Source organism: Panulirus ornatus, chromosome 58 (genome assembly GCF_036320965.1).
Source record: "Panulirus ornatus isolate Po-2019 chromosome 58, ASM3632096v1, whole genome shotgun sequence".
Lineage (NCBI taxonomy): Eukaryota > Metazoa > Arthropoda > Malacostraca > Decapoda > Palinuridae > Panulirus > Panulirus ornatus.
Genome location: NC_092281.1, coordinates 26,472,828 through 26,490,582, shown reverse-complemented (window position 1 = coordinate 26,490,582; position 17,755 = coordinate 26,472,828).

Sequence of the window (17,755 nt, the reverse complement as noted above, 5' to 3'; positions counted from 1 at the left end):
CTGGAAATCCTCCCCTTTCGGTTTTTTTTAATTTTCCAAAAGAAGGGACAGAGAAGGGGGCCAGGTGAGGAGATTCCCTCAAAGGTCCAGTCCTCTGTTCTTAACGCAACCTTGCTAATGCGGGAAATGGTGAATAGTATGAAAGAAAGAAATATATATATATATATATATATATATATATATATATATATATATATATATATATATATATATATTTTTTTTTTTTTCTTCCATGCTATTCGCCATTTCCCACATTAGCGAGGTAGTGTTAAGAACAGAGGACTGGGCCTTTGAGGGAATATCCTCACCTGGCCCCCTTCTCTGTTCCTTCTTTTGGAAAATTAAAAAAAAAACGAGAGGGGAGGATTTCCAGCCACCCACTCCCTCCCCTTTTAGTCGCCTTCTACGACACGCAGGGAATACGTGTGAAGTATTCTTTCTCCCCTATCCCCAGGGATATATATATATATATATATATATATATATATATATATATATATATATATATATATTATCCCTGGGGATAGGGGATGAAGAATACTTCCCACATATTCCCTGCGTGTCGTAGAGGCAACTAAAAGGGGAGGGAGCCCCTCTCGTTTTTTTTTTTTTTTCTATTTTTTAATTTTCCAAAAGAAGGAACAGAGGGGGGCCAGGTGAGGATATTCCACAAAGGCCCAGTCCTCTGTTCTTAACGCTACCTCGCTAATGCGGGAAATGGCAGATAGTTTAAAAGAAAAAGAAAAAAATATATGAAAGAAGAAAGTTAAGAGTAAATGTGAATAAGAGCAAGGTTATTAGGTACAGTAGGGTTGAGGGTCAAGTCAATTGGGAGGTAAGTTTTAATGGAGAAAAACTGGAGGAAGTAAATATATATATATATATATATATATATATATATATATATATATATATATATATATATATTATCCCTGGGGATAGGGGAGAAAGAATACTTCCCACGTATTCCCTGCGTGTCGTAGAAGGCGACTAAAAGGGGAGGGAGCGGGGGGCTGGAAATCCTCCCCTCTCATTTTTTTTTTTTCCAAAAGAAGGAACAGATAATTGGGCCAGGTGAGGGTATTCCCTCAAGGCCCAGTCCTCTGTTCTTAACGCTACCTCGCTAATGCGGGAAATGGCGAATAGTTTGAAAGAAAAAGAAAAATATATATATAACGTAAGGGTAAGAGAGATGTGTGGAAATAAAAAGAGCGTGGTTGAGAGAGCAGAAGAGGGTGTTTTGAAATGGTTCGGGCACATGGAGAGAATGAGTGAGGAAAGATTGACCAAGAGAATATGTGTCGGAGGTGGAGGGAACGAGGAGAAGAGGGAGACCAAATTGGAGGTGGAAAGATGGAGTGAAAAAGATTTTGTGTGATTGGGGCCTGAACATGCAGGAGGGTGAAAGGAGGGCAAGGAATAGAGTGAATTGGAGCGATGTGGTATACTGGGGTTGACGTGCTGCTGGTGGATTGAATCGGGGCATGTGGGGCGTCTGGGGTGAACCATGGAAATATATATATATATATATATATATATATATATATATATATATATATATATATATATATATATATATATATATATCCCTGGGGATAGGAGAGAAAGAATACTTCCCATGTATTCCCTGCGTGTCGTAGAAGGCGACTAAAAGGGGAGGGAGTGGGGGGCTGGAAATCCTCCCCTCTTTTTTTTTTTTTGTTGTTTTTTTAATTTTCCAAAGGAAGGAACAAAGAAGGGGGCCAGGTGGGGATGTTCCCAGTCCTCTGTTCTTAACACTACCTTGCTAATGCGGGAAACGGCGATTAGTTTGAAAGAAAGATATATATATATATATATATATATATATATATATATATATATATATATATATATATATATATTTTTTTTTGCTTTGTCGCTGTCTCCCGCGTTTGCGAGGTAGCGCAAGGAAACAGACGAAAGAAATGGCCCAACCCACCCCCATACACATGTATATACATACGTCCACACACGCAAATATACATACCTACACAGCTTTCCATGGTTTACCCCAGACGCTTCACATGCCCTGATTCAATCCACTGACAGCACGTCAACCCCAGTATACCACATCGCTGCAATTAAACTCTATTCCTTGCCCTCCTTTCACCCTCCTGCATGTTCAGGCCCCGATCACACAAAATCTTTTTCACTCCATCTTTCCACCTCCAATTTGGTCTCCCTCTTCTCCTCGTTCCCTCCACCTCCGACACATATATCCTCTTGGTCAACCTTTCCTCACTCATTCTCTCCATGTGCCCAAACCATTTCAAAACACCCTCTTCTGCTTTCTCAACCATGCTCTTTTTATTTCCACACATCTCTCTTACCCTTACGTTACTTACTCGATCAAACCACCTCACACCACACATTGTCCTCAAACATCTCATTTCCAGCACATCCATCCTCCTGCGCACCACTCTATCCATAGCCCACGCCTCGCAACCATACAACATTGTTGGAACCACTATTCCTTCAAACATACCCATTTTTGCTTTCCGAGATAATGTTCTCGACTTCCACACATTCCTCAAGCTCCCAGAATTCCCCCCCCCCCCCCAACCCTATGATCCACTTCCGCTTCCATGGTTCCATCCGCTGCCAGATCCACTCCCAGATATCTAAAACACTTTACTTCCTCCAGTTTTTCTCCATTCAAACTCACCTCCCAATTGACTTGACCCTCAACCCTACTGTACCTAATAACCTTGCTCTTATTCACATTTACTCTTAACTTTCTTCTTTCACACACTTTACCAAACTCAGTCACCAGCTTCTGCAGTTTCTCACATGAATCAGCCACCAGCGCTGTATCATCAGTGAACAACAACTGACTCACTTCCCAAGCTCTCTCATCCCCAACAGACTTCATACTTGCCCCTCTTTCCAAAACTCTTGCATTCACCTCCCTAACAACCCCATCCATAAACAAATTAAACAACCATGGAGACATCACACACCCCTGCCACAAACCTACATTCACTGAGAACCAATCACTTTCCTCTCTTCCTACACGTACACATGCCTTACATCCTCGATAAAAACTTTTCACTGCTTCTAACAACTTGCCTCCCACACCATATATTCTTAATACCTTCCACAGAGCATCTCTATCAACTCTATTATATGCCTTCTCCAGATCCATAAATGCTACATACAAATCCATTTGCTTTTCTAAGTATTTCTCACATACATTCTTCAAAGCAAACACCTGATCCACACATCCTCTACCACTTCTGAAACCACACTGCTCTTCCCCAATCTGATGTTCTGTACATGCCTTCACCCTCTCAATCAATACCCTCCCATATAATTTACCAGGAATACTCAACAAACTTATACCTCTGTAATTTGAGCACTCACTCTTATCCCCTTTGCCTTTGTACAATGGCACTATGCACGCATTCCGCCAATCCTCAGGCACCTCACCATGAGTCATACATACATTAAATAACCTTACCAACCAGTCAACAATACAGTCACCCCCTTTTTTAATAAATTCCACTGCAATACCATCCAAACCTGCTGCCTTGCCGGCTTTCATCTTCCGCAAAGCTTTTACTACCTCTTCTCTGTTTACCAAATCATTTTCCCTAACCCTCTCACTTTGCACACCACCTCGACCAAAACACCCTATATCTGCCACTCTATCATCAAACACATTCAACAAACCTTCAAAATACTCACTCCATCTCCTTCTCACATTACCACTACTTGTTATCACCTCCCCATTTGCGCCCTTCACTGAAGTTCCCATTTGCTCCCTTGTCTTACGCACTTTATTTACCTCCTTCCAGAACATCTTTTTATTCTCCCTAAAATTTAATGATACTCTCTCACCCCAACTCTCATTTGCCCTTTTTTTCACCTCTTGCACCTTTCTCTTGACCTCCTGTCTCTTTCTTTTATACATCTCCCACTCAATTGCATTTTTTCCCTGCAAAAATCGTCCAAATGCCTCTCTCTTCTCTTTCACTAATATTCTTACTTCTTCATCCCACCACTCACTACCCTTTCTAATCAACCCATCTCCCACTCTTCTCATGCCACAAGCATCTTTTGCGCAATCCATCACTGATTCCCTAAATACATCCCATTCCTCCCCCACTCCCCTTACTTCCATTGTTCTCACCTTTTTCCATTCTGTACTCAGTCTCTCCTGGTACTTCCTCACACAAGTCTCCTTCCCAAGCTCACTTACTCTCACCACTCTCTTCACCCCAACATTCACTCTTCTTTTCTGAAAACCCATACAAATCTTCACCTTAGCCTCCACAAGATAATGATCAGACATCCCTCCAGTTGCACCTCTCAGCACATTAACACCCAAAAGTCTCTCTTTCGCGCGCCTGTCAATTAACACGTAATCCAATGACGCTCTCTGGCCATCTCTCCTACTTACATAAGTATACTTATGTATATCTCGCTTTTTAAACCAGTTATTCCCAATCATCAGTCCTTTTTCAGCACATAAATCTACAAGCTCTTCACCATTTCCATTTACAACACTGAACACCCCATGTATACCAATTATTCCCTCAACTGCCACATTACTCACCTTTGCATTCAAATCACCCATCACTATAACCCGGTCTCGTGCATCAAAACCAGAAACACACCCATTCAGCTGCTCCCAAAACACTTGCCTCTCATGATCTTTCTTCTCATGCCCAGGTGCATATGCACCAATAATCACCCATCTCTCTCCATCAACTTTCAGTTTTACCCATATTGATTGAGAATTTACTTTCTTACATTCTATCACATACTCCCACAACTCCTGTTTCAGGAGTATTGCTACTCCTTCCCTTGCTCTTGTCTTCTCACTAACCCCTGACTTTACTCCCAAGACCTTCCCAAACCACTCTTCCCCTTTACCCTTGAGCTTCGTTTCACTCAGAGCCAAAACATCCAGGTTCCTTTCCTCAAACATACTACCTATCTCTCCTTTTTTCACATCTTGGTTACATCCACACACATTTAGGCACCCCAATCTGAGCCTTTGAGGAGGATGAGCACTCCCCGCGTGACTCCTTCTTCTGTTTCCCATTTTAGAAAGATAAAAAAGTACAAGGAGGGGAGGATTTCTGGCCCCCCGCTCCCGTCCTCTCTAGTCGCTTTCTACGACACGCGAGGAATGCGTGGGAAGTATTCTTTCACCCCTATCCCCAGGGATAATATATATATATATATATATATATATATACACATACACACACACATACGCACATATACACACACACACACACATACATATATATACATATGAAAAATGTAAGAAACAATTTAGAAAACTGAAACTTCTAGCTTGAAATGAAATGAAAAATGAATGTCACATACTGGTTCAACCTCTGGCTATGGAAAAAGGAAATGTATAATTTCTTTACACAAACGTCAATAGTAGTTCTCATCAATTTAACCATTGTATCAATAAGCTTCAATGTCTAAGCTACATAAGCAATATATATATATATATATATATATATATATATATATATATATAGGAGATAGGGGAGAAAGAATACTTCCCACGTATTCCCTGCGTGTCGTAGAAGGCGACTAAAAGGGGAGGGAGCGGGGGGACTGGAAATCCTCTCCTCTCAATTTTTTTTAATTTTCCAAAAGAAGGAACAGAGAAGGGGGCCAGGTGAGGATATTCCCTCAGTGGCCCAGTTCTCTGTTCTTAACGCTACCTCGCTAACGCTGGGAAATGGCGAATAGTTTGAAAAAAAAAAAAAAAAAAAAATATATATATATATATATATATATATATATATATATATATATATATATATTTATTATTATTTTGCTTTGTCGCTGTCTCCTGCTTTTGCGAGGTAGCGCAAGGAAACAGACGAAAGAAGTGGCCCAACCCACCCCCATACACAATGTATATACATACACGTCCACACACGCAATTATACATACCTATACATCTCAATGTACACATATATATACACACACAGACACATACATATATACCCATGCACACAATTCACCCTGTCTGCCTTTATTCATTCCCATCGCCACCTCGACACACATGGAATACCATCCCCCTCCTCCCTCATGTGTGCGAGGTAGCACTAGGAAAAGACAACAAAGGCCCCATTCGTTCACACTCAGTCTCTAGCTGTCATGCAATAATGCCCGAAACCACAGCTCCCTTTCCACATCCAGGCCCCACAGAACTTTCCATGGTTTACCCCAGACGCTTCACATGCCCTGATTCAATCCACTGACAGCACGTCAACCCCGGTATACCACATCGATCCAATTCACTCTATTCCTTGCCCGCCTTTCACCCTCCTGCATGTTCAGGCCCCGACCACACAAAATCTTTTTCACTCCATCTTTCCACCTCCAATTTGGTCTCCCATTTCTCCTCGTTCCCTCCACCTCTGACACATATATCCTCTTGGTCAATCTTTCCTCACTCATTCTCTCCATGTGCCCAAACCATTTCAAAACACCCTCTTCTGCTCTCTCAACCACGCTCTTTTTATTTCCACACATCTCTCTTACCCTTACATTACTTACTCGATCAAACCACCTCACACCACACATTGTCCTCAAACATCTCATTTCCAGCACATCCACCCTCCTGCACACAACTCTATCCATAGCCCACGCCTCACAACCATACAACATTGTTGGAACCACTATTCCTTCAAACATACCCATTTTTGCTTTCCATGATAATGTTCTCGACTTCCACACATTCTTCAAGGCTCCCAGGATTTTCGCCCCCTCCCCCACCCAATGATTCACTTCCGCTTCCATGGTTCCATCCGCTGCCAGATCCACTCCCAGATATCTAAAACACTTTACTTCCTCCTGTGTGGATCAGGTGTTTGCTTTGAAGAATGTATGTGAGAAATACTGAGAAAAACAAATGGATTTGTATGTAGCATTTATTGATCTGGAGAAGGCATATGATAAGAGTTGATAGAGATGCTCTGTGGAAGGAAATAAAGTATATGGTGTGGAAGGCAGGTTACTAGAAGCAGTGAAAGGTTTTTATTGAGAATAAGGCAGGTTACTAGAAGCAGTGAAAGGTTTTTATTGAGAATGTAAGGCATGTGTACGAGTAGGAAGAGAGGAAAGTGATTGGTTCCCAGTGAATGTCAGATTGCGGCAAGGGTGTGTGATGTCTCCATGGTTGTTTAATTTGTTTGTGGATGGGGTTGTTAGGGAGGTGAATGCAAGAGTTTTGGAGAGAGGGGCAAGTATGTAGTCTGTTGTGGATGAGAGGGCTTAGGAAGTGAGTCAGTTGTTGTTCACAGATGATACAGCGCTGGTGGCTGATTCGGGTGAGAAACTGCAGAAGTTTGGTAAAGTGTGTGAAAGAAGAAAGCTGAGAGTAAATGTGAATGAGAGCAAGGTTATTAGGTACAGTAGGGTTGAGGGACAAGTCAATTGGGAAGTAAGTTTGAATGAAGAAAAACTGGAGGAAGTGAAGTGTTTTAGATACCTGGGAGTGGATTTGGTAGCAGATGGAACCATGGAAGCGGAAGTGAGTCATAGGGTGGGGGAGGGGGCAAAAGTTCTGGGAGCGTTGAAGAATGTGTGGAAGGCGAGAACATTATCTTGGAAAGCAAAAATGGGTATGTTTGAAGGAATAGTGGTTCCAACAATGTTGTATGGTTGCGATGCATGGGCTGTAGATAGGGTTCTGTGGGTGAGGGTGGATGTGTTGAAAATGAGATGTTTCAGGACAATATGTGGTGTGAGGTGGTTGGATCAAGTAAGCAATGAAAGGGGTACAGAGATGCGTGGTAATAAAAAGAGTGTGGTTGAGATAGCAGAAAAGGGTGTATTGAAATGGTTTGGTCACATGGAGAGAATGAGTGAGGAAAGATTGACAAAAAGTATATATGTGTCAATGGTGGAGGGAAGGAGGTGGAAGGTTAGAGTGAAAAAGATTTTGAGCGATCGGGGCCTGAACATGCAGGAGGGTGAAAGGTGTGCTAGGAATAGAGTGAATTGGAGCAATGTGTTATACTGGGGTTGATGTGCTGTCAGTGTATTGAACCAGGGCATGTGAAGCGTCTGGGGTAAACCTTGGGAAGTTTTGTGGGGCCTGGGTGTGGAAAGGGAGCTGTGGTTTCGGTGCATTATACATGAGAGTTAGAAACTGAGTGTGAACTATTATGGCATTTTGTTGTCTTTTCCTAGCTCTGCCTCTCGCATGTGTGGGGGGAGAGGGGGTGTCATTTCATGTGTGGCAGGGTGGCGAGAGGAATGAATAAAGGCAGCAAGTATGATTTATGTACATGTGTATATATGTATATGTCTGTCTATGTATATATATGTATATGTTGAAATGTACATGTGTGTACCTTGTGTATGTGGGTGGGTTGTGCCATTCTTTTGTCTGTTTCCTTGCACTACCTCGCTAATGCGGGAGACAGCAACGTAGTATAATAAAATATCAATATATATAGCATGGGCTATAGATAGGGTTGTGTGGAGGAGGGTGGATGTGAGTATAATAAAATATAAATATATATAGCATGGGCTATAGATAGGGTTGTGTGGAGGAGGGTGGATGTGCTGAAAATAAGATGTTTGAGGACAATATGTGGTGTTAGGTGGTTTGATTGAGTAAGTAATGAAAAGGTAAGAGAGATGTGTGGTAATAAAAAGAGTGTGGCTGAGAGAGCAGAGGAGGGTGTATCGAAATGGTTTGGTCACATGGAGAGAATGAGTGAAGATATGTGTGTCAGAGGTGAAGGGAATGAGAAGTGGGAGACCAAATTGGAGGTGGAAGGATGGAGTGAAAAAGATTTTGAGCAATCGGGGACTGAACATACAGGAGGGTGAAAGGTGTGCAAGGAATAGAGCGAGTTGGAACGATGTGGTATATCAGGGTCTATGTGCCGTCAGTGGACTGAACCAGGGTAAGTGAAGTGTCTGGGATAAATCATGAAAAGTTTTGTGAGGCCTGGATGTGGTAAGGGAGCTGTGGTTTTGGTGCATTACACACGACAGCTAGAGACTGAGCGTGAACGAATGTGGCCTTTGTTGTCTTTTCGTAGCTCTACCCTTGCGCTTGCAGGGGGGAAGAGGGTGCCATTTCACGTGTGGTGGGGTGGCAACGGGAATGGATGAAGGCAGCAAGTATGAATATGTACATGTGTATATATGTATATGTCTGTATATGTTTACATTGAAATGTATAGGTATGTATAAGTGCGTGTGTGCACTTTTATGTATATACATGTGTATATGGGAGGGTTGGGCCATTCTTTCGTCTGTTTCCTTGCACTACCTCGCTAATGCGGGAGACCGACAAAGTATAATAAATAAATAAATAGATAAATGTGTATGTGTAGATAGGGTTGTTAGGGAGGTGAATGCGAGAGTTTTGGAGAGAGGGGTAAGTATTCAGTCTGTTGTGGATGAGAGAGCTTGGGAATTAGAGTCAATTGTTGTTCGCTGGTAATACAGAGCTGGTGGCTGATTCAGGTGAGAAACTGCAGAAGCTGGTGACTGAGTTTGGTAAAGTGTGTGAAAGAAGAAAGCTGAGAGTAAATGTACCTAATAACCTTGCTCTTGTAAGGTGATTAGGTACAATAGGGTTGAGGGACAAGTCAATTGGGAGGTAAGTTTGAATGGAGAAAAACTGGAGGAAGTGAAGTGTTTTAGATATCTGGGAGTAGATTTGGCAGCGGATAGAACCATGGAAGCAGAAGTGAGTCACAGGGTCGGGGAGGGGGTGAAAGTTCTGGGAGCGTTGCAAAATGTGTGGAAGGCGAGAAGATTATCTCAGAAAGCTAAAATAAGTATATTTGAAGGAATAGTGGTTCCAACAATGTTATATGGTAGCGAGGCGTGGGCTATAGATAGAGTTGTGCGAAGGAGGGTGGATGTGTTGGAAATGAGATGTTTGAGGACAAAATGTGGTGTGAGGTGGTTTGATCGAGTAAGTAATGAAAGGGTAAGAGAGATGTGTAATAATAAAAAGAGTGTGGTTGAGAGAGCAGAAGAGGGTGTTTTGAAATGGTTTGGTCACATGGAGAGAATGAGTGAGGAAAGATTGACAAAGAGGATATATGTGTCAGAGGTGGAGGGAACGAGAAGTGGATGACCAAATTGGAGGTGGAAAGATGGAGTGAAAAAGATTCCGAGTGATCGGGGCCTAAACATGCAGGAGGGTTAAAGGCATGCAAGGAATAGAGTGAATTGGAACGATTTGGTATACCGGGGTTGACGTGCTATCAATGGATTGAACCAGGGCATGTGAAACGTCTGGGGTAAACCATGGAAAGTTTTGTGGGGCCTGGATGTGGAAAGGGAGCTGTGGTTTCAGTGCATTATAGATGACAGCTAGAGACTGAGTGTGAACGAATGTGACCTTTGTTGTCTTTTCCTAGCACTACCTTGCGCTCATGCGGGGGGAGGGGGTTGTCATTTCATGTTTGGCGGGGTGGTAACGGGAATGAATAAGGGCAGACTGTATGAATTATGTACATGTGTATATATGTATATATCTGTGTGTGTATACACTGTATATGTATACGTTGAGATGTATAAGTATGTATATGTGCGTGTGTGGACGTATATGTATATACATGTTTATGTGGGAGGTTTGGGCCATTCTTTCATGTTTCCTTGTGCTACCTCACTAACATGGGAGACAGCGACAAAATATAAATAAATGTTTATATATGTATACGCTGAAATGTATAGGTATGTATATGTGTGTGTGGACATGTACGTATAAACATGTGTATGTGGGTGGGTTGGGTCAATCTTTCATCTGTTTCCTTGAACTATCTCGCTAACATGGGAGACAGCGACAAAGTATATATAAAAAAAAAATATTTGTAGAATGTAAGAAAGTAAACTCTAGATTGATATGAGTAAAACTGAAAGTAGATGGAGAGAGACGGGTGATTATTGGTGCCTATGCACCTGGTCATGAGAAGAAAGATCATGAGAGGCAAGTGTTTTGGGAGCAGTTGAGTGTATTAGCAGCTTTGATGCACGAGACTGGATTATAGTGATGGGTGATTTGAATGCAAAGGTGAGTAATGTGGCAGTTGAGGGTATAATTGGTGTACATGGGGTGTTCAGCATTGTAAATGGAAATGATGAAGAGCATATGGATTTGAGTACTGAAAAAGGACTGGTGATTGGGAATACATGGTTTAAAAAGAGATATATACATAAGTATACATATGTGAGTACGAGAGATTGTCAGAGGGCGTTATTGGATTATGTGTTAATTGATAGGTGTGTAAAAGAGAGACTTTTGGATGTTAATGTGCTGAGAGGGGCAACTGGAGGGATGTCTGATCACTATCTTGCAGAGGCGAAGGTGAAGATTTGTAGAGATTTTCAAAAAAGAAGAGAGAATGTTGGGAGAAGAGAGTGGTGAGAGTAAGTGAGCTTGGAACAGTGGCTTGTGTGAGGAAATACCAGGAGAGATTGAGTTGAGAATGGCAAAAGGTGAGAGCAATTGATGTAAGGGGAGTGGGGGAGGAATGGGATGTATTTAGGGGATCAGTAATGGTTTGTGCAAAAGATGCATGTGGCTTGCAAGAGAAAGGTGGGAGGTCGGCAGATTAGAAAAGGTAGCGAATGGTAGGATGAAGAAGTAAGATTGTGAGTGAAAGAGAAGAGAGGCATTTGAATGATTTTTGCAGGGAAGTAGTGCAAATGACTGGGAGATGTATAAAAGAATGTGGGAGGAGGTTAAGAGAAAGGTGCAAGAGGGGAAAAGGAGGACAAATGAGAGTTGGGGTGAGAGAGTATCATTATATTTTAGGGAGAATAAAAAGATGTTTTGGAAAGAGGTAAATACAGTGCATAAGACAAGAGAACAAATGGGAACATTGGTGAAGGGGGCAAATGAGGAGGTAATAGCAAGTAGTGATGAAGTGAGAAGGAAATGGAGTGAATATTTTGAGGGTTTGTAGAATGTGTTTGATGATAGAGTGGCAGATATAGGGTGTTTTGGTCAAGGTGGTGTGCAAAGTGAGAGGGTCTAGGAGAATGGTTTGGTGAACAGAGAAGAGGTAGTGAAATCTTTGTGGAAGATGAAAGCTGGCAAGGTGGTGGGTTTGGATGGTATTACAGTGACTGTGTTGGTGATTGGTTTGTAAGGATACTCAATTTATGTATGGATCATGGTGAAGTTTCTGAGGATTGGCAGACTGTATGCATAGTGCCACTGTACAAAGGCAAGGGGGATAAAGGTGAGTGTTCAAATTTATCCCTGGGGATAGGGGATTAAGAATACTTCTCACGTATTCCCTGCGTGTCGTAGAAGGCGACTAAAAGGGGAGGGAGCGGGGGGCTGGAAATCCTCCCCTCTCGTTTTTTTTTTTTTTTTTTTTTTTTTCCCAAAAGAAGGAACAGAGGGGGCCAGGTGAGGATATTCCAAAAAAGGCCCAGTCCTCTGTTCCTAACGCTACCTCGCTAATGCGGGAAATGGCGAATAGTTTAAAAGAAAAAGAAAAAAGTTTGTTAAGTATTCCAAGGAAATCATATGGGAGGGAATTGATTGAGAGGGTTAAGGCATGACAAGAGCATCAGATTGAGGAGGAGCAGTGTGGTTTCAGAAATGGTAGAGGATGTGTGGATCAGGTGTTTGCTTTGAAGAATGTATGTGAGAAATACTTAGAAAAACAGATGGATTTGTATGTAACTTTTATGGATCTGGAGAAGGCATATGATAGGGTGGATAGAGCTGCTTTGCAGAAGGTTGTAAGGGTATATGGTGTGGGAGTTAAGTTGCTAGAAGCAGTGAAAAGTTTTTACCAAGGATGTAAGACAAGTAGGAAGAGAGTAAAGTGATTGGTTCCAAGTGAATGTTGATTTCCGGCAGGGGTGCATGATATCTCCATAGTTGTTTAATTTGTTTATGGATGGGGTGGTTAGGGAGGTGAATGCAAGGCTTTGTAGAGAGGGGCATGTATGCAGTCTGTTGTGGGTGAGAGGGCTTGGGAAGTGAGTCAGTTGTTGTTCACTGATGATACAGCACTGGTGGTTGATTCAGGTGAGAAACTGCAGAGTTTGGTAAAGAGTGTGAAAGAAGAAAGTTGAGAATAAATGTGAATAAGAGCAAGGTTATTAGGTTCAGTTGGGTTGAGGGACAAGTTAATTGGGAGGTAAGTTTGAATGGAGGAAAACTGGAGGAAGTGAAGTGTATTAGATATCTGGGAGTGGACTTAGCAGCGGATGGAACCATGGAAGTGGAAGCAAGTCACAGGGTGGGGGATGGGAGTGAAGGTTCTGGAAGCATTGAAGAATGTTTGGAAGGTGAGAACGTTATCTTGGAGAGCAAAAATGGGTATGCTTGAAGGAATAGTGGTTCCAACAATGTTATATGGTTGTGATGCTTGGGCTATAGAAAAGGTTGTGTGGAGGAGGGTGGATATTTTGGTAATGGAATGTTTGAGGAATATGTGGTGTGAGATGGTTTGATTAAGTAATGAAAGGGTAAGAGAGATGTTTGGTAATAAAAAGAGTGTGGTTGAGAGAGCAGAAGAGGGTGTGTTGAAATGGTTTGGATACATGGAGAGAATGAGTGAGGAAAGATTGACAGATGATATATGTGTCAGAGGTGGAGGGAAGGAAAAGAGGGAGACCAAATTGGAGGTGGAAGGATGGAGTGAAAAAGATTTTGAGTGATCGGGGCCTGAACATACAGGAGGGTGAAAGGCATGCAAGAAATAGAGTGAATTGGAACAATGTGGTATACATCCTTTTCATTGCCTCTAGCAGTTTACCTCCCACACCATATGCTCTTAAGACCTTTCACAAAGCATCTCTATGAACCCTATCATATGCCTTCTCCAAATCCAAAAATGCCACAAAAAAAATCCATCTCTTTTTCTATTTCTCACACACATTCTTCAAAGCAAATACCTGATCCACACATCCTCCACCACTTCTGAACCCACACTGCTCTTCCCCAATCTGATGCTCTGTACATGTCCTCACCCTCTCAATCGATACCCTCCCATGTAATTTCCCAGGAATCCTCAACTTATGCCTCTCTAGTTTTAACATTCACCTTTATCCACTTTGCTTGTGTACATTGGCACTATGCATGCATTCTTCCAATCTTAAGGCACTTCACCATGAGCCATACATACATTGAATATCCTTACCAACCAGTCAACAACACAGCCACCCCCTTTCTTAATATATTCTAATGCAATACCATCCAAACCTGCCACCTTGCCCGGATTTCATCTGCAAAGCTTTCACTCTTAACCAAACCATTCGCCCTGACCCTCTCACTTCGCACACCACCCCAACCAAAACATCCTATATGTGCCACTCTATCATCAAGCACATTCAATAAACCATCAAAATACTCACTTCATCACAACCTGTTATTACTTTTTCCCTTGCCCCTTTCACCAATGTTCCCATTTGTTCTCTTGTCTTATGCATGTTATTTACCTCATTTCAAAACATCTTTTTATTCTCCCTAAAGTTTAATGATACTCTCAAACACCAACTCTCATTTGCCCTCTTTTTTAACCCTTGCACCTTTCTCTTGACCTCCTGCTGCTGTCTTTTAGACATCTCCCAGTCATTTGCACTCCTTCCTTGCAAGAATCATCCTAATGCCTCGCTTTTCTATTTCATTAACAACTTTACTTCTTCATCCCACCATTCACTCCTCTTTTTTATCTGCCCATCTCTCACCTTTCTCATGCCACATGCATCTTTTGCACATGCCTTCACTGTATCCATTAATAGATCCCATTCCTCACCCACTCCCCTCACTTCACCTTTTTGCCATTCTACACTCTTTCCAAGCTCACTTACTTTCACCACTCTCTTATCCCCAACATTCTCTCTTCTTTTTTGTAAACCTTTACAAGTCTTCACCTTCGCCTCCACAATATAGTGATCAGGCATTCCTCCAGCTGTCCCTCTCAGCACATTAACATGCAAACGTCTCTCTTTTACATGCCTATCAATTACCTCATAAACCAATAATGCCCTTTGACCATCTCTCCTACTCACATACATATATTTATGCATATCTCACTTATTATACCAGGTATTCTCAATTACCAGTCTTCTTTCAGCACACAAATCCACAAGCTCTTCACTATTTCCATTCACAACACCCCATGTACACCAATTATACCCTCAACTGCCACATTACTCACCTTCGCATTTAAATCAACCATCACTAAAACCTGGTCTCATGCATCAAAGCTGTTAACACACTCAGATGCTCCCAAAACACTTGCCTTATGATTTTTTCTTCTCATGACAAGGTGTATATGCACCACTAATCACCCATCTCTCTTCATCCACTTTCAGTTTTACCCACATCTGTCTAGAATTTACTTTCTTACACTATCACATATTCCCACAACTCCTGCTTCAGAAATATTGCTGCTCCTTCCTTAGCTCTTGTCCTCTCACCAACCCCTGACTTTACTCCCAAGACTTTCCCAAACCACTCTTCCCCTTTACCCTCAAGCTTTGTTTCACTCAGAGCCAGAACTTCCAAGTTTATTTCCTCAAACATACTACCTGTCTCTACTTCTCATTTTGGTTACATCCATACACATTCAGACACCCTAATCTGAGCCTTTGAAGAGGATGAGCACTCCCTGCTTGGCTCCTTCCTCTGTTTCCCCTTTTAGAAATTGAAAAACGAGGAGGGGAGGGTTTCCAGCTTTGTTGGAAAAAGATGAGTGAAGGATGTTAAAACATTGTCTAAATTACCAGTTTTCCTTCTTTTCTCACAAACGTATTTTCTAAGCCCAATGTTTTTATATATCCCAGACTGTATGACAAAGGCATCCTATGCAGCACATCAGTAGTCAGTACATTAAAGGGGTTAGTGAATCTGTCATGAGGTGGGTTTAGGAAGGAAAATTTTGCCTTAGGACAAACAGTGCAAAATGTTTCAGTAAGTGTGTGTAGTATTTTTGAGGAAACTGATGTACAGCATTATAGTAATATATTACTTCCCTATCACATGAGTAGTCAGGATGCAATGCTGCCATGCATCTCCCAAATGGCATAACATATAATATCTCGCTATGAAATCTTGTAACAATCATAAGAAAATATTCTTTTTAGAATATTGAGATTATCTCGCTCAGTGTTCCTGCTTATGAAGACCACCGCAGTGAAGGCTAGAATGACCAAGACTCTAAGGTATTTCAAGCTCAAAATAGTCTTCCAGGTAGTAGTTTTAATGGCATCATCACAAAGGTCTTTCCCTGATATTCCAAGGTAAATTGGTACCCATGACAACCTGGCAAGGGTTTGTGATCTTGCCAGAATAGTGGTGCAGTGGACCTTATCCAAAGAATAGTATGGTATCCAAATGTTGTAGTGCCCTTAAATGGGCCTCCATTTCTATTTGTTGGGTGAAAACCATTTTTTTACAATGATGGTTGTCTCTGACACCCTGGTGCTGGGATTAACAGAGCTATTCACTTGGTGTATGGCCCTTCTAATAGCAGAGCAACTTTGATTCTCTCCATGATCAACATAGGATTAGTATTTGGTAGTGCTCTGTCAGGAGTGAGTTTTAGTGTTGAGGTGTTATGTACTTACGGTGGTAAGTATCTATCATTTGCATGACTTGGTCAGCTCTATTAATTAGGGATTTCATTTTTAATGAGTCCATCCACTTTTATTCTCTTTATGTCCCATGCCTTGCATCCATAAAACACCATTGGGACTATGCCTTCAAACATGCTCATCTTTACCCTAACAGAAAATGACCTTTCCATCCACTTCTACATGCAACGTCTTGGGGTGTGTTGGTGGCAGCACATTGTATATTGAGATTTTAGTTACCTTAGTATTCAGTAACCCCTTTGCATTTTTACTGAATTACTGCTCATTTGAGTACCTATAGTTCCATCCACTGCCATATTTACTAACAGGTATCTAAAAAACTTCCTCTCGTTTCTCCCTTTTCAAGCTCTCATTTACCCAATTATGTTCATCTCCACTAATCACATTCCTTTTATTTACACTTCCTCAGCTTCCTCCTTTCACACACACACACACTTCCTAACTCATACACCAGTTTCTGGAGTTTCTCTCGTATGCTGTTCATTAGAGCTATGTCATCCTCAAATAGCAAATGAATCATCCATTAGAGCTGTGTCATCCTTAAATTGCAAATGAATGATCCCTCAGGCTCCTCATCCCCACTGTAATGTACACCTTCCTCTCTTTCCAAGGCCCTTACCATCCCATCCATGAACGAGTTAAACAGCCATGTTGACATTACACACCTATGATGTAGGCCGAACTTAGTTTTGGAACAAGACACCCATCTCCTCTCCTACTCACACAAGCCTTACTTTTTAAGTAAAACTCCCCAAAACATCTGGTAGCTTTCCTCCCACATCATATATTCAGGGCAATTCTACATTATGAATCTGACAACCCTATCATATGCATTCTCCAAGTCCATAAATGCCCCATACAAAATCCTCTTCTCTCCCTCATCCCCACTCTAATGCTTCTAACCTAACCTAACCAGTTATACTAACAAACTTTACATCTCCAGTTCAGACATCCACTTTCTACCTCGTCTTTACATAATGACACTAGGCTGGAATTTTGCTAGTCCTCTACCTTACAAACACAGAAAAGCCTAACAAATAACATTTCATCCCTTTTTGAAACTTAACATACCCCACTCTTCACTCAATTTTTGATGGTATCTCTGCACTGTGTTTATTACCTTCACCAAAGTGTAAATAGTGAAATTTAGTAG